The sequence below is a fragment of the Ambystoma mexicanum genome, chromosome 2p (genome assembly GCF_040938575.1).
Source record: "Ambystoma mexicanum isolate Mex_15411 chromosome 2p, UKY_AmexF1_1, whole genome shotgun sequence".
In the NCBI taxonomy this organism is placed as follows: Eukaryota; Metazoa; Chordata; class Amphibia; order Caudata; family Ambystomatidae; genus Ambystoma; species Ambystoma mexicanum.
Genome location: NC_090923.1, coordinates 989,602,001 through 989,625,161, shown reverse-complemented (window position 1 = coordinate 989,625,161; position 23,161 = coordinate 989,602,001). Strand labels below are relative to the sequence as shown.

At 45.8% G+C, this 23,161-nt stretch overlaps 1 protein-coding gene across 2 annotated transcripts in view; it reads right to left on the bottom strand.

Annotated features, from left to right (window-relative positions):
- The window catches only part of EIF1AD (eukaryotic translation initiation factor 1A domain containing), a 505,590-nt gene that overhangs the window by 2,406 nt on the left and 480,023 nt on the right, over window positions 1-23,161 (bottom strand). The gene's annotated exons all lie outside the window — the stretch shown is intronic.

Below are 23,161 nucleotides of genomic sequence, written 5' to 3'. Positions count from 1 at the left end.
CATCCAGACATGCCCAGGAGACTTGTGGAAATAGCCTAGTGCCTGTTGGATAGATATATGGTTCTTCTTGAAAATGCAAGGATAGCAAGACGTGGTTACATTGTTTTGAAACTATTGGTGTGAAAGAATAGAATGACCCTTCCCGAAGACTATAAGGCTGTGGTGGTTGTGGAGTTTTGGTGGTGAAGTTAAACATATAACTTTAAATGTGTGCAAAGTAAATAGACAAAGTGATTTAGTAATTTAAATGTGGTTTCATGTTGTAGTAGTATTGAAATAAAATGGTTGTCTTCATAAGTTAGGCATTTTTATTGCAACTTGGTTGAACCTGAGCATGCGTTAGGTGCCATGTAAAATTAAATAGTTTCTCTGTAAGAAAGTGAACGTCTTTTCCAATGTTTTAGCGTTCTCCTTCCTGCGTTGAACAGCATGTAGCAGCAAAAAAAGGTCTGCTCCTGAAGACAGAATCTTCAGAATGCAGTCAATACCAGTATTTATTGACCACATTCTAAACATTATGATGGTCTGAAAGGAGGTCAATAACAAGCTCCATGTGCTAATACTGGTTAATTATAGAAGTCCCTGCGATGCCAACATAATGAGGATTCATCAAAAATACCGTGGCTTAAATCTGAAAGGCCTAATTACGGCCTATAAACTCAGGATTACTGCAATGACATTATATGGGGGAGAAACAAAGTTAAATGGAAGAACTACATGGTTGGACTGATTAGAAGAGCACCTATGTACTGTAATGTACACTGATAAAATGCATACAAATAGATTTAGGTCTTGATTCCCTGGCCTCTCAAGCCTCACTACACAGAGGTATATTGTGCATCAATAAATGCAAAGCTAAAGCTAGAACAATGTTGGGTTTCATTGAACAATGAATACTAGAGCACAATTGCATGGGGATGAATGCTTTTGTTGACCATAATGAGAATTGGAAAACATGCATTGGCATATGGTTTGGTCTTTTGGTTTAGCAATATTAGTGAGGCAATTAAAACAAAAAGTCAAGAAATGATGTTTCCGCACTCATATCAGTTTTTGTTAAATTCATTTTATTCAAAACAAACAACAATACAAACCAAACACGCAGTGCATTTTACAACAGTTCAAAATTAAGTAGTGAACAATTGGTCACTGCCCCCCCATCCCACCCCCCTTTATGAGCCTACTTATTCCTCACACTCTGCATCTGCCGCGCGTGGCGGAGTCTCGCTTCCCGTGGATTCTGTCAGATCTTGTATTGCTCCAAACAATTCCGCTATTAATGATTTCCATGCCATCAGGGTTCCTGCCTCCTCCTCCCCCCATGCATTGCTTGCCTCTTGCCATACCATTGTTTCTACTTCCGCCCATGTCTGCAACTCTTTCCACCACACCATCCACCCGTGGCCTGTGACACGTCTTCCATCCCATGGCAATCCTTCGTTTTGCAAGCACATATGCTATGTCTTTCAGTTTACCAACATGCTTAAGTTTCTGTGATCTGGGGAACCCTCCCAGCAAGCAGGCCCAGGCTGTATCTATGATGATCGTGTCCCCCTTTTCCGCTAGTTTCTGTGCCACTTCACCCAGAAACACTCAATTACTGGGCATGACCAAAACATGTGTGTCATGTCAGCCTTTTCCTCGTCACATTTGGGACATGCTCGTCGTCCAGCATTTTCGAACCTGGAAATCCTCAGAGGTGTCACGTATGCTCTGTGCGTTATATACAATTGTATTTGTTTTAGTCTCGTATTCCTTGACACCTTCTTGTGGTACCCCAGGGCACGTTCCCACATCCCATCCTCTATCGGGGCTCCTACTTCCGCTTCCCAGTCTAGTCTCAATTGTGTCAAATCCTCCCCGACCTTAGACATCACCATATCGTACAGCCTAGAAATCCCATGCCCCCCTTCCGATATATCATATATCTCCTCTATGATAGCATCTGGTTCTTCTGCCAATACTGTTTCAGGCTATGTTTTCCGGATTCTCTGCACCATTCTGTGATATGTAATATACTGGCCCGTATGTAACCCTGTTTCCTCCCCAAGCCCTTCAAAATCTGTAATGGTCCCCTCTTGCCAGATGTCCCCTAAAGTTACCAGCCCTACCGATTCCCCGTGGTCCTGATTATCACCCTTAGCTGCTCATCATCCCCTGCCAATGCAACCAGTGGTACCTGCGGGGAGCATGGGAATGGGTTCTCCATCATCCGGCATGCCCGACGCCACATCTTCCACCCAAGCATCATCATCCTAGGGCGCTCTCTCATTTCTGACTTGGGCAGCCAGATCATCTCTCTTAAGTGAAATGGGGCGCAATCATGTCCAAACAGCGTAAATTCAGGGATCGCTTCATCTGGGAGCCATTTGGCCACATATTGTAGCTGGCTCGCCACATAATAAACCTCAAAATTAGGCCGTTTTATCCCCCCTTTTTCATAAAAGTTCTGCAGCTTCCATAGTGCCACTCTGTTCCGGGTACCATGCCACAGGAAATCCCTACACATACTGTTCAGTTTAGCAAAGAACTTCTTGGGTATCATGTATGGAATATTCCTAAAATAATGCAGGAGCCTAGGTAGGACCACCATCTTCAGCATTGCACCTCGTACCATCATTGCTAGGGGCAACTTCACCCAGAATGTCATGCACTTCTCAATTTTCACAATAGCTATCTCTGTGTTGTGCCTATGTTCCTCTTCTACCGTGTGGTACACGTCTATCCCAAGGTACCGGAAAGAACTAACCGCCCATGGTATTTGTAACACCGGTAACCGTCTCACAGGGGTCCCCTTATAGCTGCCCAACGGAAAAATACTAGATTTTTGAGGACTCATCGCTATCCCAGACAGCCCCACATACCTCTCCATCACCTCCAGGATGTACTGGAGATTTTCCTCCGGGTATCTCAAGTACAGCAACAAATCATCTGCATATAAGGAGATCAGGTGTCGTTCCCCCCCACCTCGATACCTATCGTATCATATTGTTGTCTGAGGTATATTGCTAGGGGCTCCAGGGTTAATATGTAAAGCATCGGGGACCATGGGCACCCCTGTCTGGTGCCTCTACTAAGTTGCCACCTCTCGGATATCACTGATCCCGTTCTAACTCTGGCCAGCGGCTCACTGTATAGCATCTTCGCCCACCTTATGTAACCGTACCCCTGCCAGCAGCTATGGCCACTTGACCGAATCGAAAGCTTTTACTGCGTCCAAGGACACAATCGCCATTTCGCCTTCAGTCTTACTACCCCATTCGACAACCCGTTGGAGTCGCCTGTGATTATGAGTTATATTCCTATTCGGGACATAGGCCTTCTGGTCGGGGTGTATTAGTTTGCTAATTACTCTTCGCAATCTGTTTGCCAGGACAGCCGTCAATATCTTGCTGTCTTGGTTCAACATCGACAAAGGTCTGTAAGAGCCACAGCTATGCCCAGGTTTGTTGGGGTTGTGAAGCGGTATTATGATCGCCTCTCTGAGTGATTCCGGCAACCGTCCCACCTCAAACGCTTCACTGAGCATTTCTAACATTGGGGGGAGCACTTCCTCTCTATATACTTTATAAAATTCACTCAGGAACCCGTCCGCCCCCGGGGTCTTGCTAGTAGGCAGCTGCGTCACCACTTCTTCTAACTCCTTCAGAGTGATTGGTGCATCTAGCCCCTCTCTTTCCTCCTCACTTATCATAGGCAGCCCTATGTCTTTTAATGTTTCCGTTATATCCCTATGGCTGCTTCCCTCCTCATCCCCATATAGCAGCTTATAATAATCCGCAAACTCCTTGTTAACTCCTTCCTGGGTGTCCACTACACTGCCATCTTATCTCATTACCGTTCTGATCGTGGGTCTGGGAGTTTCGCTCTTGTATAGCCATGCTAAGAGCCGTCCTGTTTTATCCCCTCCCGCATGCTGTCTCTCAATATACTTTTTGTAGTTTAGATTGCAGAGCCTTTCCCAGTGTTCCGCACATTTCTGCTGCAGCTTAAATGCCAGCTCCATGTCTTTGCTTCCACCCTTTAGTGCCCTTTTTAGTTCTCTTTCTGTTCTTTGTAGGTCCGCCAGAACCCCGCCCTGCAAGCCTTTTGATTTTGCTATGGCAACCCCTCGCATCACTACCTTGAAGGCTTCCCATAATGTACTTGTCGAGTCAACGCTACCCGTATTCGCCTCAAAGTAGTTATTAATCTCCTCCCTTATGTCCTCTCTAAAAACTGGGTCCTTGAGCGCCTCTGCTCGGAGGCGCCATGTCGGAATCCGTGCTCTTGGTGGGCAGTATTGCCACCCGAGAACCAGTGGCGAGTGATCCGAGAGGACCTTTGCCTTATATTCTACCAGAGTAATCTCTGTTATTACATCTGACGTGGCAAAGACATAGTCCAGCCTTGTATGTAGCTGCTGCGGGGCGGAATAGTGCGAATATTGCCTTTCTTGGGGGTATTTTGTTCTCCACACATCCGCCAGACAAAAGTCGTCTAGCAGTGTCTGCCATGCTTTAGCCGCTGGGGCGGGTCTTTCAATCTTGCCATCTGATCTATCTACGTTGGGGTTCAGTACGCAGTTAAAATCCCCGCCCCAGATCACCGCACTACCCACACACATACTAAGGTTGGTGCACAAAGTTCTGAAATACGCTGCCGTGTTCTGGTTGGGGGCATATGTATTTACAATGCTTATCTCCTTATTCTCCACCAACCCCCTCAATATGACCATCCTCCCACCCGTCTCCGCCACTTCCTGTAATAGTTGAAACGGGACGTGCGGCGCCACCCAGATAAATACTCCTCTAGCATAAGCAGAGTATGTCGAGCCCACCACAACCCCTTTCCATTTCTTTACAACCAACTCCATCTTTTCCCGTGTCAGATGTGTCTCCTGCAGTAGTGCAATATCTATCTTTTGCCTTCGCAGGTACAACATGACCTTATTCCTTTTCAGATAACTGTTAAGTCCCCTGAGATTCCACGTGATTATTTTAAGATCCCCCATGGCTCGTTAGAGTTTCCCTTCCCTACTTCAAACAGATCCCTCCCGCCCGCGCAATACAGATTCAACCATCCAACTCTTCTATGTAGGCTCATGTTCAAACTTAAACTCCCCAAAACTATATGCACACCAAACTCTCCCCCCTCCCACCCACCTCCCAGCCCTTCCCCAACAACACCCTCCCCAACTGTTGCCCAGCTCCATCCCTGGATCTTAGGCACCCCCACATCTAGCCCTGCCCAGCACAAGCCTATGCTCAGGGCTCAGTAGGGTGAAGTCGCCCCAGTGGCCACTTAACTACTAGTTCTCAGGGGTGGGTTGCTTCCGTCCCTTTGCTCCTATTTCCCATTTTATTACGATTTATGTTAGTACTATGCAGCTCCTACATGCATTTTATCCACTATAATCCAGTCCAACCGGGGCACAAGACCCGAAGGCTACACAATGTCCATCCAGTCTCACTTTTTCCACCATGACAGGGCCACCCTCCCACTTACCCCCTCAATGTCCATGACACAGGCTCCTCAGTTGTCATGCTCCTGACGATCTCGGTCCGCCTCTTGTTCCGGGCAGCCCTGCAGGTCCAGCCATGACACCACCTCCTCTGGAGTGTCAAAGAAAAGCGCTCTGCTCTTGTGCAGCACCTTCAGTTTCGCCGGGTACAGAAGCATATACTTGATGCCGCCGTACGCAGCCTCCTTTTGACGGCCACATAACTATACCTCTGCTTCTGCACCAGCCTTGTGTAATCCGGGTATGCCGTGATTTTGGTGGATGCTCTCTCTATTGTTCCGCCCATACGAAAGTATTCCAGGATCTTCTCTCTGTCTTTATTTCTCGCAATTATCGGTCTCGGCGGGGCCCCAGGTCATGGTTTCCTCATCAGGGCACGATGCGCTTGCTCCACAGTGAACCCCTGTGAGAGCTTGTCTGCTCCTATCTCCTGGAGGATCATGTTCTCCACATAGTTTGTGGGGTCTTGGCCTTCCTCCCTCTCCGGCAGGCCGACCACCCGTATGTTATTTCTTCTCGCCCTTCCTTCTGCTTCTTCCACACGATTTTCGTGATTGACAAACTGATGTTTTAACACGTGGACCTCTTTTGCGTTATTTGCGCTGACATCTGTATTGATCTTCACTGTGCTTTCCAGACCACTCGTTCTCTCTGCCAGCGCCCTAACGTCTTGTCGTAGCAGGGTGAGTTCAGTTCCCATCGCATCAATTTTGTTCTCTAGGGCTGTCCGCAGGTCCGCCATTGCTGAGCCCCATTTGGTGCTCAATTCCGTTATGGCCGCCAGGATCTGATGCTTGTCTCCTGAGGCTTCTTCTGCAGGAGTCGCGACCATGCTTTGTGTCGCTGTTGTAGGGGTCCTCTGCGCTTTTGCAAAGACCTCCGTTGTAGGTTGTTTGGACTTAGCTCTTAGTCCTTTCACTGACATTGCGCTACCCTACTTGCGTGTCTGGTTCCGACTATGCAGTGTTGTTGTGACACTCCCAGGTCCTTCAGTCGTTGGGGTTGCTACCTCTGCAACTTGCTTTGTGCTATGGCGGATGAAATTGCTTTTCAAGTGGATTGGATCTTCCCACGCTTATTCTCCCCATACAATTTTTGTTGGCACACGTTTTCGCTGTCACCTCCGTTTGTGATTGGATTGCCTGGGCACATGCAGTGTAAGCAGAGTTTGGGTGTACTTTTTGAAGTTATGTTACACACTCTCACTCAGTGGCTATTGGTTCATCTTCTGTAGCCCCACAGTGCATCATCAAGGGGAACAATAGCGCTCTACTTCACAGGCCGTTTTCAACCTGCTAGGTCGCTTTCCTGTAATTGTGTTTCACTGTGTTCATGCCGGACTGTCCTTGATCACGGTCCCACGTTAAGCGCACTGCGCTTCCCCCGGCTTGCTCGTGTGTCTATGAACGCTCGCGGGCCAGTTTCCAATCCTCTCATGCGGTGGCAGCTGCTCTGTGTAAAAGTCTGCTCTGCAGAGTCGGATGACACGGTGTTCGCGGCAAGCGCTGCCTGTCCCGAGCGCTTCTGACCTGCTCCACGGGTTACCGTGTATATTCGCTGCCGCAGCCGCTCTTCGTCCTGCAGGGCCCAGCAGTCACTTCTGCTTCCAGCACCGCACAAAGCCCATGTAATCTTCCGGTTTCACTCCCGAGTGTTCTTGCCAACGGGCTCGACTTTATCAGGTCATTGGGGACACTTCTTACCTCGCATGAGGATTCTAGCAGACACACACGTTCGGTGCGCCTTCGCAGAGCATCGAAACCCTCAGCTGTGTCTGCAAAGGCCTCTCGTTCCCCACAGCCGCCCGAACCGTGCAGCGTTTTATTCTCTATATTGCTTGTTAATCCGCAGCTGTAGCTATCTGCCGGAGACAGCTACTTCATTACAGGAATGCGCCCCTCGGGATCCATTTGTTCTCGGCCGCCACCATTTTAACGTCCCTCTCGCGGCTGGCTCCGGGATACAATGTATCACGTCGTCTGTTCCACAGCTCTGAACGTGCAGTCAGCCTGCACACATTCTGCTCGGTGTCTTCCCACGCCTTCTCATATGTTTTGAAGTTGCCGTTCATGAAAGAAATATGCGTTTCTTCGTCGGATTAGGTCGCCGGATCACAGAGCTCACGGAGATCACAGCCTACTCCACGCCCCCCACTCATAACAGTTTGTAAATAAGGGCATCTCTAAATGATACAAGCTTAACAGACTTGTACACGCACCTAGAACCCGGATGCACAGTCAACTAATTTCACCAAAATCTGATCAAATGCTTATAATTACATCACAGTAAACAAATAGTAGTGTCATATTTAAACAAATAGAACAATGTCCTTATTTATAGTAGGAAACCAGACTGGATCTTGAAATTGACAAGATTATCATAAAATAGTCTAAGGGACGAATTAATAGAAATCAACAGGAATTTGGTGAGATTGGAATTTCTATAGGAGTAAAAGATAGCGATGACATCATTTGATGTCACGCACTAATATAATACATTTTTTCCTTTTTCTCTCTCCTACTGTTTTTTCCTTTTCTTAATGAGCCACATGTATATATTGATGACAGGTATTTAATAATTTTATTTTATATACAACTTTTATTGATTGATCATATATGTTGGTACTCCATTGTTTGCGAACTGAATAGTAGTACCTAGACCAACTTTATGCAACAATAGCCTTGAAATGGACACCTATGGTTGGCTATGGAAGATACCAATGTGAAAGATATGAAATAAACAGATGGTCTACGTAAAACAACCATCATACTTGTGTATATTTGTTAGGGAGTTTTACTGAAGTCCCCCTGGTAGGTATATAGCAGACTCACTCTTCAAACTGTATCCAGGTAGCCACACCACAGGCAAAGACCCGGGGAGTTTCGGTCATCTCCCCACTTACTGTCCTTTCAGACACGCAGAGAGCCTTAGCGTGCTTTCGCAAGGAAGCCTGCCAAAGACAAAAGACCTAGCAGGACTTTCCCCACCCACGTAGGTAGAAGAAGGATCAAGAAAGGACAAATCATCAAGAGTTTTCGAAAAAAGAAAACAGGCACCATTTTAGGTCAATGGTGACCCATGTGTCCCTTATCGCCCCTCCGAACGCAGCCTGCGTGTAAAATTCACAAAACTCAGTAGAAAATATCTACAGCCACTCAGATGAACTTGTCATTGTAACTAAAAGGTTACATGACAAGTGGAAAAAGGGATACATTGTGTCCCTTCAGGACTCCACATAAGGTGGTGGCTGCTGATTCCACAAAATAAAAGTCAGATAGGATAAAAAAAAAGTACCCCCTTGACATTGGTAAAGGCTGCTATGACAAGGAAAAAAAAGGCCAGAAAGGGGCTGCCAGCAACACTGCACAGAAAGTGCTTTGTGCTGCAATAATAAATTGCACATGCCTTAAAAGCTGGAAGAAAGCATGACTCCAAAAAGATACAACCACAGGGGTTGGAAAAGGTTACCAAAGGTAGAGTGAAAGATAAGGGTGTGGAAAAAAATTCCCACAACTGATCAAAAATCCAAGAGTCCAGCAAACAGTGTTGAAGGGCTCACAAGTGGGGAGAATTGCACTCAAAAAGGAAATTCTACCTAACAATATTGCACAATCAAGGTATTTGTGAATAATGTTCTTGTTTGACGAGACTCATTTTGCTTCCAAGCATACACAATAGAAGGATAACAGAGTTGCGCATGATCCACAGGAACTACCAGAAACTCAACAGAGCTTCTAATTCATGTCTGTTATGTCACAAAGTTGATCTAGCTAAAAAGTCTATAGACACTTTAATCCTTGTTTCTTTAGACGCTGATAGGGTTTCATGGCGTTTTAGATTTCATTCTCTTAACATGGTATAGATCCTACATTTATATACTTTCTAAAAATTGTACTTGGTTCATCCTACATCTTGATTTAAGCTTAATACTCTCTGACCCTATTAACTTACATATGAGTACTTGACAAGGCTTCCCATTGGTTAAATGTGATTTTGTTGATGGATTTTTTACTCAAAAAAATAAAACATTTGAAAAAACAAAAACAAATGTTTCCCTAGTTTTTAACCCAACGCCAACCCCCTCGCCCCGTTATAACCCCTAGCCCCCTGCCCCCATATATATATATATATATATATATATATATTTTTTTTTTAATCTGTTTTTTTCCTCGCTGGATTTGTTTTGGTTAAAAAATCAATTGAAAATGTTTTTTCGGTAAAATTACGGGATACCCTTGCCATTATCCCCTCTTTTTTATTTTAGCCTTAGAACTTCTCCAAAATATACATGGTCATTCAGGGATTCAAATACAATAAAATACCAATACAAGTTCCAGCTTACACAAATAATATAATGCTATACCTTTCAAACACACAAGCTTCACTTGATAGTTTACTAAAATGTGTTAATCAATATTCCTTAATTTCTGTATATAAATGTAATAGCAGTTAATCACAAATTCTCCCTCTCTCAAACATTTGTCCCTAATAAGACATAGATCATTTTGGTATGTTATGAAATGCTATTTATTTAGAATATCTTGGGTTACTGACATTCCAAAGACATTCATTTACTTTTAAATCTTAACTGTAAGGGTGTCAAAGAAGAAAACTGACACAGCGGTTGCATGATTTTGGTTATAGACTTATTTTAGAAAATCGAAAAGAGGTCCTTCCTATCCCCAACTTCTAAGAGGAGTTTCCCTGCCTCAAAACAAATACTAAAGGGGGCTACCAGGATGCCCGTCCAGGAATAAACCACTTGTCTCTGTCAAAACCTATCCCTCACACTAGAAAAGTAAAGAGTAACAAACATAAATGCCCTTCTTTAAGGAGAGTTGCTTAACCAAAATGTTCTTTCAAACCAACACCAGGGGGAATGACTCCCTTCCCCCGATTTGCAGGTTTTAAAACAGTCTTTACACAATGTTTCTCCAGGAGAATGTCTCCCTACTCCTGGTGCGATTCTGTACAGGTTTCAACAGACCCAGGGGGGGTGTAACGCTCACCTGATTCCCACGGAGGCGCTGGTCTTGGCAGGAAGGTGTCTGTGACCCGAAAAGTGATGTGCAGGACTCGATTTGCTTCTGGGGCCGAACCTCTTCGCACTGTGTGTCGAACTCGAAGAGTGAGATTTCTGCAGGTGAAAGAATATGGGGGTTAATGATCTGGGTTGTTGAATGTCCCTCTCTCTCTCTCTCTTCTTAGCTTCTCCGTAGAGCCCCCAGGTCAACATGCTCACATTAGATAGGTGAATGCTGGACTCTCCATCAGCGTCTGGTGCAGGGTGCCGTTGCCAGTTCCTTCACTGGTGAAACATAGGCCTCTTGACATCAGAGGATCGCTACCGTCGTTAACTGCACGAGCGGTGAGTTTCTGGACACCTTTTTAGTCCTCTTAGTCTTTAGGTGCGCGGGCACGTTAATATAGAACAGGACTCTGTATAATGCTTTTTCCTATTTGTCTTGCAGGGCTCTTGAGATAGGAGATGGTGTGAAGAGAGCCGAAGTTGGAGCCAGAGCCTTGGAATGAAGCGCTTGGAAATGCATAAGTAAATGCAAGCGCTCTAACTGTCTCTTTTCCCTTGCAGCTGTGAGTTCGTGCTGAAGAGATGCTGGAAAACGCCGGAGTATTTGCAGGCGTTCTACTGTGGCGAGCGCGATGGACGTAAGTAAATACCTGTCTAATGTCTCTTCGTTTGTCTTTCAGATGCTGGATTGCAGCGTTGAAGAAATCCGGAATTCGCGGAGTGCCGGTAAGTAATAACAATGCTTTTGTCTTCACAGGCGGAGGTGCAGCGTGAAGAAATGTTCGCTGCCGATGGATCAGGTGAGGAAAGCGCTGCATGTAAAGGTTGCAGTGCTAACCTGTTGTTTCTTGTCTTTGCAGGTGCTGCTGAATACTGGATACAGGAGTGGTAAGTATTGTTCTTGCAGGTTCAGGATCGGAAGGAAGAAAGGCTGGAACAGACTCAGTGAGCGTTCTGCTGCAGATGCAGAATAACGCGAAGCACGTTTGTTCAATCGGGTGTGGTTTAAATAGCCTTGGAGTGATGAGGCGTCTTCCTCCACGGCCCCGCCTAGGTAAGAAAAGAGTTCCAGTTCCAGAAGAGTTTCCGTGTTGTATCCAGGGAGTGGAGCTTGCCCCACCCAGGTAAGAAAGTAGTTCCTGTTCACAGAGGATTCCTATGTGGCTGGTAAGTAAGCAGCATGGTCTGCTGCAGGTAAGTCCACCCAAGCATCTTCATACATATTATGAGCCCGGCGCTTCCAGTGCCGGGACCGATGGCTTTGATGAGCCTGGTGCCACCGGCGCCAGGACAAGGTCCAAAAGGTCCCAGTGGGGACCTGCTGGTGCATAAGATAACGGTTAGGGGCCTGCTTCCAAGGACGTTGGGCTGTTCCTGACTCCTTGGAAGCAGTGATCATGACATCACCCCCCCCTCAAGGCCCCTCCCAAGCGTGTCTTCTCCGGGGGGTTTGGCTTGTCGGGGTGATTCAAATGGAATTTCTTGACCAGACGAGGTGCGTGGACATACTCTGAGGGTTCCCAAGACCTTTCCTGGGGGCCGTATCCTTTCCAATCAACCAGGTAATATAATTTCGATTTGGAGATTTTGGAGTCTAGGATGTTCTTTACTTCGAACTCAAGTTCTCCATCTACTAAAACAGGTTCCGGGAGTTCGGTCAATCGGGTTCCTGGTTGCACTGGTTTTAGTAAGGAGACATGGAATACTGGATGTATTTTCATATGCAAAGGCAATTCCAATTTAATAGCCACCGGATTAATTATGGTAGAGATAAGATAGGGTCCAAGGTATCTCGGGATGAAAGTGCGGGGTCCTTTTAGAGGTAGGTGCTTAGTGGATAACCAGACCTGATCTCCCACTGCGTAGTGAGGGGCCTCTTTACGGTGCTGATCTGCTCCTTTCTTAAATTGAGCTTTAGCTCTTTGCAGATGGGCAGTGGCTTCCTTAAAAGCACGAGAGATCTCCGAGTGCAAGTGATCCACAGCAGGTGTTTCGAATTCTTGGGGAGGATCCAGGTTAGAGGTTCTAGGATGGTGTCCGTATAATAGGAAGAAGGGAGTCTTCCCGGTTCCAGAATGAGTCGAATTGTTATAGGCGTATTCAGCGATCCAAAGAATGTCCTTCCAAGGGTTTTCAGTTTGTTGGAGCATGCAACGTAGATATTGCTCTAGAGTTTGATTTGTCCTCTCGGTTTGTCCGTCAGTTTGGGGATGGTGACTGGTAGAAAGTCTCACATCAATTTGGGCTAAACGACAGCAACTTCACCAAAAGTGGGAAATGAATTGACTTCCCCTATCGGAGACCAAAACCGAGGGGAAACCGTGTAACCGAACGATGTTTTCTAAGAATTCTCGGGCTAATACTGAAGCTGAAGGTAGGCCCTTCAGGGGAATGAAGTGAGCCATCTTGGAGAATAGATCCACGACTACTAAAATGGTATTATACCCTGAGCATGGAGGTAAGTCAGTGATGAAATCCATGGACAGGGTATGCCATGGACAGGGAGGGATGTCTAGTGGGTGTAAGAGACCGGCTGGTTTCTCCTTCTGACTCTTATTCTGGGCACACACACCGCAGGAGATTACAAAGTCTCTAATGTCCTTCTTCCATGATGGCCACCAGAAATGTCTTTTGACCTTTTCCATGGTTTTGGTTATGCCAGGGTGACCCTCCATTAGTGAATCGTGATAACAGGAGATTACCTGTTTTTGTATTTTCTCACTGGGCAAGTACAATCGTCCTCGGAAATATGGTAGGTCTCGATCCACTGAGAATTCTTTTCCTTTTAATTGCCAGTCCTGTAAGTGGACCGGAGTTAAAAGTGATTTGACTGTAGTCTTAATGTCTTCAAAGGATTGAGCGCTGACCAAGCCCAAAATCCTTTGTTCTGGGATTATGGGTATTGGTTCTGGATTGGTCAAATGTTCATCTATTCCCATCCGAGAGAGGGCATCTGCTTTTCCATTTTTACTGCCTGGTCGATAAGTAATTATAAAGTCAAACTCAGCCAAAAACAGAGCCCAGCGAAGCTGCCTGGAAGACTGAGCTTTGGCTGTCTTCAGATACTGTAAGTTGCGGTGATCAGTCATTACGGTGACTGTGTGTCTGGCTCCCAAAAGATAATGCCGCCAGGCTTTAAAGGCCGATCTGATAGCTAAAAGTTCCTTGTCTGTAACTGAATAGTTGATCTCGGGAGCCGAGAATTTGCGGGACCAAAAGGCTACAGGATGTAATTGGTGTGTGACCGGATCCCTTTGCGATAAAACTGCCCCCATAGCAAGGCTAGAAGCATCTGTTTCTACGATGTAGGGGAGTTCTGGGCGAGGATGTTTTAGAACAGGTGCAGAAATGAATTTAGTCTTTAAATCCTGAAAAGCTTGTTCTGCCTCGGTAGACCACTCAAAACGTTTGTTTTTCTTTAACAGAGCGGTGATGGGCTGGACTATTCGAGAGAATTCAGGGATGAATCTGCGGTAAAAGTTAGCGAAGCCTAACATGCTTTGGACTCCTTTTACAGAGGTTGGTGAAGGCCACTTGATGATTGCATCGACTTTCTTTGAATCCATATGGACTCCGTTAGGTGACAATATGAATCCCAGGAACTCAACTTCAGTTACGTTGAAAACGCATTTTTCGAGCTTAGCAAAAAGGTTATGTTGACGTAATCTCTCGAGGACCTCTCTAACGTGTTTCCGATGTTCTTCTTCAGATGATGAATAGACGAGGATGTCATCAATGTAGACAACAACACACACATCAATGAGTTCTCTAAGGACATCATTCATAAAATACTGGAAGGCGGCAGGAGCGTTGCAAAGTCCAAAGGGCATAACTTGATATTCAAACAGCCCATACTTGGTGCGGAAGGCCGTCTTCCATTCATCGCCCTCTTTTATTCGTACCAAATGGTAGGCTCCTCTGAGATCCAACTTTGTATATATACATGCGTCTTTGACTTGGTCCAGGAGTTCAGGGATCAAAGGTAACGGGTATCTGTTTTTAACGGTGATTTGATTCAGGGCGCGGTAATCTATACAAGTCCTAAGGTCTCCTTCCTTTTTCGGAACGAAGAACAAAGCCGAGGAAGCTGGAGATTTTGAAGGACGGATAAACCCGTTAGCTAGGTACTGGTCCAGATATTGTCTGAGGTGAAGATTCTCTGGCTCGGTGAGGGCATAAATCCTACTGCAAGGAGGAGTTGTTCCGGGTATCAGATCTATTTGACAGTCGTAAGACCTATGAGGAGGCAGGGTGTTAGCTTGGTCCTTCCGAAAGACGTCTTGGAATTCCTGGTATTCGGGAGGTAGTTTGGGAACCTCAGAAGAGATTGCCACCAGTGAAACATCAGGCCGAGGATAACAAGTGGTAAAACATTCTGGAAACTGAACCGTCTTTGCTCGCCAATCGATCTGAGGATTGTGCTTCTCTAACCAAGGGATTCCCAGAATGATCTGGAACTGAGGGGCCTTGATCACATCGAACACTATTTTCTCCCGGTGTCCATCTTGGCTCACTAACGTCACTTCTTGGGTGGCGTGCGTTACTGGTCCGGAGGCTATCTCCGTGCCATCCACTGTAGTAATGACGTCTTTTACTGCCTTAGGGACAAGGGGTAGATTCATCCTTGATACCAGTTCACGGTCCACATAATTACCGATTGCTCCGCTGTCGATGTAAGCTTCAATTGCATGCAAACGATCCGGACGTTCAGGACTAATGAGGACCATAGGCATCACGAAATGCGAGGTCACGGGACAGATTTTAACGCTCGGCAAGAGGACCTCTACACTTGTCGGGCTAGGTCGTTTCCCTGCTCAGAATTTGTGGTACAGGTATCTGCGGCTCCTACAGCCTTCTTAGCTGGTTTCACTGGACAGTCTCGAAGAAAGTGCCCCGAGTTTCCGCAATAGAGGCATAATTGCAGCTGTCTTCTTCTTTCCCGCTCCTTTTGGGTTAAAGGTCCTTTCATGCCCCCTATTTGCATGGGTTCCACAGTGTCAGCTCCCCTAGTAGAGGTCTGTGGTTTAGAAAACATTCGGGTATCAAATTTGGAACGATCAGCCTTCCTGTTCTGTAATCTGTGGTCCAATTGGACAACTAAGTCAATATAGTCTGAGCATTCTTGTGGAGGATTCACGACTTGAGCTAACACATCCTTGAGCTCTCCACGCAGGCCTCTGTAGAAGAGCGTTATTCTCTTATCCTCAGGCCATTGAGTTTCCACTATAAGTCTGTTGAATGAGGCTATATAAGTCAAGAGGTCTTGATTACCCTGTCGTAACGAAAGAAGTTCATTGTCCAAGGCCTGCCCTTGTGCATGTCTTGCGAACAGTTTCTCCATGCTGGACTGGAAGGCCTGGAAATCATGCAGAACCGGATCATCCTGAGTGACTAAAGGGATCGACCAATCTGCGGCGCTGCCACTGAGATAAGAAAGCACGAAAGCCACCTTGGTCTGATCTGTTGGGAAGGCAGCTGGTCGACATAAGAAGTGTAGGCGGCACTGGTTAATGAACACTGCAAATTTCTTTGGGTCACCAGAAAAGCGTTTGGGCGGAGCCAAGGGCACATTGCCGGGTAGATTGATTTGCACAGGATTTAAGGATGATGCAGAAGGATAACTTCCTCCTGGAGCGGGCAAAGGTGTCTGTCCTGCCTGCGTTTGTAGCAATTGCCTAGTGAGGTCCTCTGTTCGCTCCTTGGAAATTATCAACTCTCTTCTTAGAGAGTTTGTTTCCTGACGAGCTGCATGCACTTCTGCTCTTAGTTCCCCAAGCAACTGGGCTAATTGATCAGTGTCTGAGGTTTCCATTGCGCCTGGGTAGGAGTTTTGCGGTGGGCTTCGCGTTCTGTAACGCTCACCTGATTCCCACGGAGGCGCTGGTCTTGGCAGGAAGGTGTCTGTGACCCGAAAAGTGATGTGCAGGACTCGATTTGCTTCTGGGGCCGAACCTCTTCGCACTGTGTGTCGAACTCGAAGAGTGAGATTTTTGCAGGTGAAAGAATATGGGGGTTAATGATCTGGGTTGTTGAATGTCCCTCTCTCTCTCTTCTTAGCTTCTCCGTAGAGCCCCCAGGTCAACGTGCTCACCTTAGATAGGTGAATGCTGGACTCTCCATCTGCGTCTGGTGCAGGGTGCCGTTGCCAGTTCCTTCACTGGTGAAACATAGGCCTCTTGACATCAGAGGATCGCTACCGTCGTTAACTGCACGAGCGCTGAGTTTCTGGACACCTTTTTAGTCCTTTTAGTCTTTAGGTGCGCGGGCATGTTAATATAGAACAGGACTCTGTATAATGCTTTTTCCTATTTGTCTTGCAGGGCTCTTGAGATAGGAGATGGTGTGAAGAGAGCCGAAGTTGGAGCCAGAGCCTTGGAATGAAGCGCTTGGAAATGCGTAAGTAAATGCAAGCGCTCTAACTGTCTCTTTTCCCTTGCAGCTGTGAGTTCGTGCTGAAGAGATGCTGGAAAACGCTGGAGTATTTGCAGGCGTTCTACTGTGGCGAGCGCGATGGACGTGAGTAAATACCTGTCTAATGTCTCTTCGTTTGTCTTTCAGATGCTGGGTTGCAGCGTTGAAGAAATCCGGAATTCGCGGAGTGCCGGTAAGTAATAACAATGCTTTTGTCTTCACAGGCGGAGGTGCAGCGTGAAGAAATGTTCGCTGCCGATGGATCAGGTGAGGAAAGCGCTGCGTGTAAAGGTTGCAGTGCTAACCTGTTGTTTCTTGTCTTTGCAGGTGCTGCTGAATACTGGATACAGGAGTGGTAAGTATTGTTCTTGCAGGTTCAGGATCGGAAGGAAGAAAGGCTGGAACAGACTCAGTGAGCGTTCTGCTGCAGATGCAGAATAACGCGAAGCACGTTTGTTCAATCGGGTGTGGTTTAACTAGCCTTGGAGTGATGAGGCGTCTTCCTCCACGGCCCCGCGTAGGTAAGAAAAGAGTTCCAGTTCCAGAAGAGTTCCCGTGTTGTATCCAGGGAGTGGAGCTTGCCCCACCCAGGTAAGAAAGTAGTTCCTGTTCACAGAGGATTCCTATGTGGCTGGTAAGTAAGCAGCATGGTCTGCTGCAGGTAAATCCACCCAAGCATCTTCATACATATTATGAGCCCGGCGCTTCCAGAGACGGGACCGATGGCTTTGATGAGCCTGGTGCCACCGGCGCCAGGACAAGGTCCAAAAGGTCCCAGTGGGGACCGGCTGGTGCCTAAGATAACGGTTAGGGGCCTGCTTCCAAGGACGTTGGGCTGTTCCTGACTCCTTGGAAGCAGTGATCATGACAGGGGGATGACTCCCTTCCCCTGGCGTCACCAACTTGACTTCCATTTCACAACCAAGAGAATGCCTCCCTTCTCTTGGTCTGCTCCTGACACACAAAGCCAGGGGGAATAACTCCCTTCACCTAACGCCTCTCCACTTCCACTTAGAACCAGGGGAAATGACTCCCTTCCCCTGGTGTCTCTCTACTTCCGCTTTATTACCAGGAGAATGACTCCCTTCTCCTGGTATCACATGATATTCAGAGCTTTCAGACCGATACAGACTTTGCCTTTATAACTTGCTTTCAACAATGTCCCGAATCTTCTTAAGGATCCCAGATCTTTCTCTTGTGACTTACCTCTGCCACTGTCTTGAGGGGCACTCCCTCCGATACTTGCTTGGTTTTGCTCCGGGTCCCAGACCCTTCTCTTGCTCCGGTTCAAAACCCTCTCTTTCCTCCCCTTTTTGCTAGTGCCACTTGGTTCACTCTCCTTTCAAGTGCTGCCACGAGGAAGATTACTCGTATGATCGAGTTTAGTTATCTTGCACTACGTATTTCCAATTAACTTAGCTTTATGCCCCTACTGGTTCCCACGTTACACCAGTTACCTTTGCTAGCTTTGCAACGCTATGCCGGTTCTTCCTGGGGTCTTGCTTCGCTTGGGAGCATTGCGCGGGCTTTCCTTGTCTCCATGGCTCCTGTTCCAGGTTCTTCTTTCCTGGTTGTCGGGCCGGAAGTGTAGGCACTGTTGCAGGAATGCACAGTCTACCTTCTCAAGGTTGCGCTGCTGCTTCTCAACCTCCAGCCATGTTCCCGAACAGCTCCACACCACCGGGCAAAGGATTCTCGCCGCCTGCTTCTTGTCTCCATTGGATGACTGCTTTTAGCTTCCCCGGAAAGTTCTCTGCTCCACCATTGATTCTCCCAGGCTGGACTGTCTGTGCTTTCTTTTTCAGCTGGCCCGCATCCAGGACTATTATTCTCTCCATCACTTAGTCCTTCATCTGTTTTTATGCTCTTTTGGTGACCACCCGCAGAACGTTTTCTCTCGTTCCATGAGTCACTCTTCATGACTCCATGGGGCCACCTCTTCTCCGTACTTGCAGTGGGGTTGCCCTTTGCTTTTTTGGACGATTATCTTCGTCTTAGTTGAAACGGTCCTGATATTACAATAGCAAATATTTGTGTCAGTCAGAGGGGGTGTGTGAAAGCGGGCTACAGGTTTTGGGTAGGTTTGGGTTTTCTGGCGTCTATCACCCAGTTGGTCGGTCTTATCCCCAGTAGGGAAGTCACTCCCTATGAGGTCCTACCACATTAAACCACCCCTAGGGAGACTATTGGGTAGCAGCCACACCTCTCCTAGCCTCATGAGAAGGGGCTCCTCCCTGGGGAGAAGTGACGACACCTAGTGAATCATCAGAAACTCTAAAAACAAATTCTGAACTCAATGAATTAACTGACAAACGGTCACTTTATTTTGGTAATGGTTGAGTCGACTGGAGACTATGGGGATGATGTTCATTCCTTTATCTTGTATTTATTTATTTATTTTATTTGTACCGCGCTGGCAGACACGCCCGGAGGCATAGTAGCGCACCACGTGAACAGATAAACAGACAGCAAGAAATGCACTGCACAGAAACAGACGGCGGAGCGGATAAGTTCAGAGTCAAGGAGTACAGGGTCAAATTATTGGCGAGCATTTAAAAAAAGATGTGTTTTCAATCTGCTCTTGAAGAGTTGCAGATTAGTGCATGTCCTCACATCTAGCGGAAGCATATTCCACAGCCGTGGTGCTGCATGCGGAAATGATCTACGCTCCACGTAGACCAAATGTGCTCTCTGTGTTTCCAGGAGGCTACTAGAGTTAGACCCAAGTACTCTATGTGCCGATAGGCATGAAATACGACTGGCCAGATACTTACTTGCAACGAAAGGCAATTATGCGTAATGCACATCGCCCGGAAAATGATCCAACTGCAAATAGGGAGCCAGTGTAAAGCTCTCCTAACTGATGTGACAAGGTCTCTCCTTTGAAACCCTGCCACAATGCGCAGAGCCTTATTATGGATCACCTGCAGCCGAGTCAAATCTTGCTTGGAGATATCCAACAGAAGACTTGAACAATAATCGATCTTGGCACGAATAATGGCGCGGGCTATTGTGGCACAATTTTCTGAGGACAGGAATAGCCTATGTCAAAGGTTTGAGATGATAACATGTGCTTGACACAAGGAAATTAACCAGATTTTTCATGTCCAATTCCTGATCCAGGACCACCCCAAGTGTCTTGACCTTGTTCTGGATATGAATCACACAGTCTACAATTTTAAATGATGTATAGTCAGCAGGACGTTTTTTTAGGTGCGTTGCCGTACCCAGAATCAGAAGCTCAGTCTTTGTGCTGTTAAGTGCTAGCTTGTTTGCCTGCATCCACACCTGAAAGATGTGATATATACAAGTAAGAGAGGCGGCATTGCGTGCCTAATCGCCGGTTAGGGGTACAAGACACTGTGTCGTCCGCATAGTTTGTGTACACCACACCCAATCTGTCTAGTTGTTCAAACAGCGGAATTATAAAAATATTAAAGAGGGTGGGTGCCACGCATGAACCCTGAGGGACCCCACATAACACTGAGAACTCCTCAGCCCAGATATTCTCGGAAAAAACCCTAGCCCTACGATCCAGCGAGAAAAGATTTAACCCATTCCATCGCTGACTCGGAGAAGAGCGCAGATATCCGTAGTCTCTCTGCCAGCACAGAGTGATCCACAAGATCAAACGTGGCAGAGAGATCTAACAGCATAAGCATAGTGGTGTCACCCTCTGCCATAGATTGCATTATATTAGTCTTAGCTCAAGTAGGGTAGATTCAGTACTGTGGGATTTTCTAAAGCCTGATTGTTTAACCCCCAATATATCATGAGCTGCCAAAAATGCTTCAATCTGTAGGTGAGCCACCTTATCTAAAATCTTCAACAGATAAGGCACAATTGTGATGGGCCAGTAATTGCCCGCAATACCAGGATCAAGAGATGGCTTCTTGATGAGAGGAGAAATCCATGCTTGCTTTATATTTTTGGGGACAACATTTTCCTTAAATGAGGCATTAATAAACTTGGTAATCACAGGTACCTGATGTGAAGTGCAAGCCTTAATGGTAATTGCTGGGCAGATATCACCTCTACAATTTGTAGGCTTAAGTTTACCGAAGATCCCAGCCATATATTGCTCAGAGATAGGCTTAAAAGTAAACTCTGGAAAGGGTTTAGGGGCTGCCTGTTCTGCAATTGTTATCCCCTCAAATGGGCAGTCAATATTTTTCTGCCTGATATTTTCCTGTATTCTTTCAAGTTTATCCAGGAAGACCTAATATTACACCAGGAGGCATCCTTAACCACCTTACTAGGTGGCAATACAGAAGAAGTTTCCAGCTCCTTAAGGATCCGAAAGAGTTCCTTAGAGCTGGGTGCTGCTCCAGAGATACGAAGATCGTAATAGGTTTTTTTGGCCCGAACAATGGCCAATTTAGAGGTTTTGACGGCCAGCACATAGATGAGCTTATCCTCATCAGTCTTGGTTTTATCCTAAAGTTTTAAAGCATTCAACACATTTTGCCTAAGGAGTCGCAAATCTGGCGCAAAGCATTTTTTGTTAGGTGGTTTCGTAGTTACATGCGATTTTCTGGCGCTAAGCTTTCCACAACTAATTCCAATGTTCTGCAATAAGTGCTGGAATGTTCTTCTGCTGAATTAAGAAGAGTTAAGTCTTTTGGCAAAGATGCAAAGAAGGGGGCCATGGCTGTCGGGGTAAGCTTGCATATATTTCTAAACGTTGCCCTGGGTGTCCAGTCATAATATCGAATACAAAATTTCGAATGTCAAAAAAGTCGAATCAAAAATGTCGAAAAAAAAAATGTCGAATTATTCTTTTTTTCGATATTTTTTTTTGGGCTCTAGTTTATATAAAAAAAATAGGTAAAAACCAAAAAAAAAAGAAAAAACGGGGGTTGGGGGGGAACCCCCCCATTTAAAAAAAAATACGTCATAAAAAATAAATTCAACATTATTTTTTTCGACATTTTTTTTTCGACTTTTTGACTTTTGAAATTTTTGATTTCGAAATTATGTCTATAAACCGTTGCCCTGCACTCTTCCTTGGGGATTTTAAGGACAGGAAAGATAGTCAAGTTCCAATCCAAAAGATGGTGGTCCGAACATGGGCATTGACAATTTGACAGATCCTCAATGCAAATGTTTTGCGATCGGACCCAATCCAGGGTGCTACCTTTTTCATGCGTAGAGGAAGTAACATGTTGTTCAAACCCTAGGTCAGATAGCAAAGATTTCAGTAACATGGCTGAAGCATCCAATCGGTTAAAAAACCCAAAGTTAATCTCCCCCAAAATCATGGTTTTAGTATTGGTTTTTAATATCAGTGCTATAAAGTCACTAAAATGTGTGACAAAATACTCAGATATGGGGTGGCCTATAGACGATTACAATATGAATGGTCAGATTATGGTTAACCTGGTACTTAACTCAGAGTATTTAGCAGTCGGGGATCTGTGGTTTGTCAATTTTACGAATATTGAAGTTTTGATTATAAATAATGTATTCTCTATCCATGCTCCCAATTGTATATCCTGACTTTTTAAAAAAAATCAATTAAATCTTATTGAAATTGCTATGAAACAAGAAAATTCCACAGATTGCAATCATAAAACCGAGGTTAGCAAAAACCAAAAGGTGGAGTTGCCTTTCCTGATTTTCGTTACTAGTATCAATCATTTGAGTTTAGACATCTTTTTTAGACACATCATTCACCCTAAAACACTGATAATTCTGTCATAATGGAGATGTTGTTAGCTGGTCAGCTAGCACAACGAGTAGAGTGCTCGCTTTGAAATCTGTGCAGAGCCTGCTGACACAGGTTCGAATCCCGGCAGGGCCCAACTCAGCCTTTCATCCTTCCGAGGTTTATAAATGAGCACCACACACCATGGGTAATGAGCAGGGCTCAGATACCCAAGGGTTCGTAGCGCTATATAAATGCCAAAAACAAAAACGAACAAACAAAACCATTTAATAGTTCAGATTTTCAGAAATTTACTAATGGAGCTATTATTAATTAGTATGGGTATTGTGTATGGACAACAATCGATTCCCAATTCATCTCCCATTTCGTTCACACCACTTCAAAAGCAATTCAGCTTTGACACTGAACAGATGGCATATTATTTGGAAAAGATGCACTACTAGATCATCTCACTCCCCCAACCTGGTGGTACCAAGATTCAATCTAAAAACAGCCTGAGGAGCCAGCTTCCCAGTCCAAGCTGCCAAACGATGGAACTCTATTCCCATCC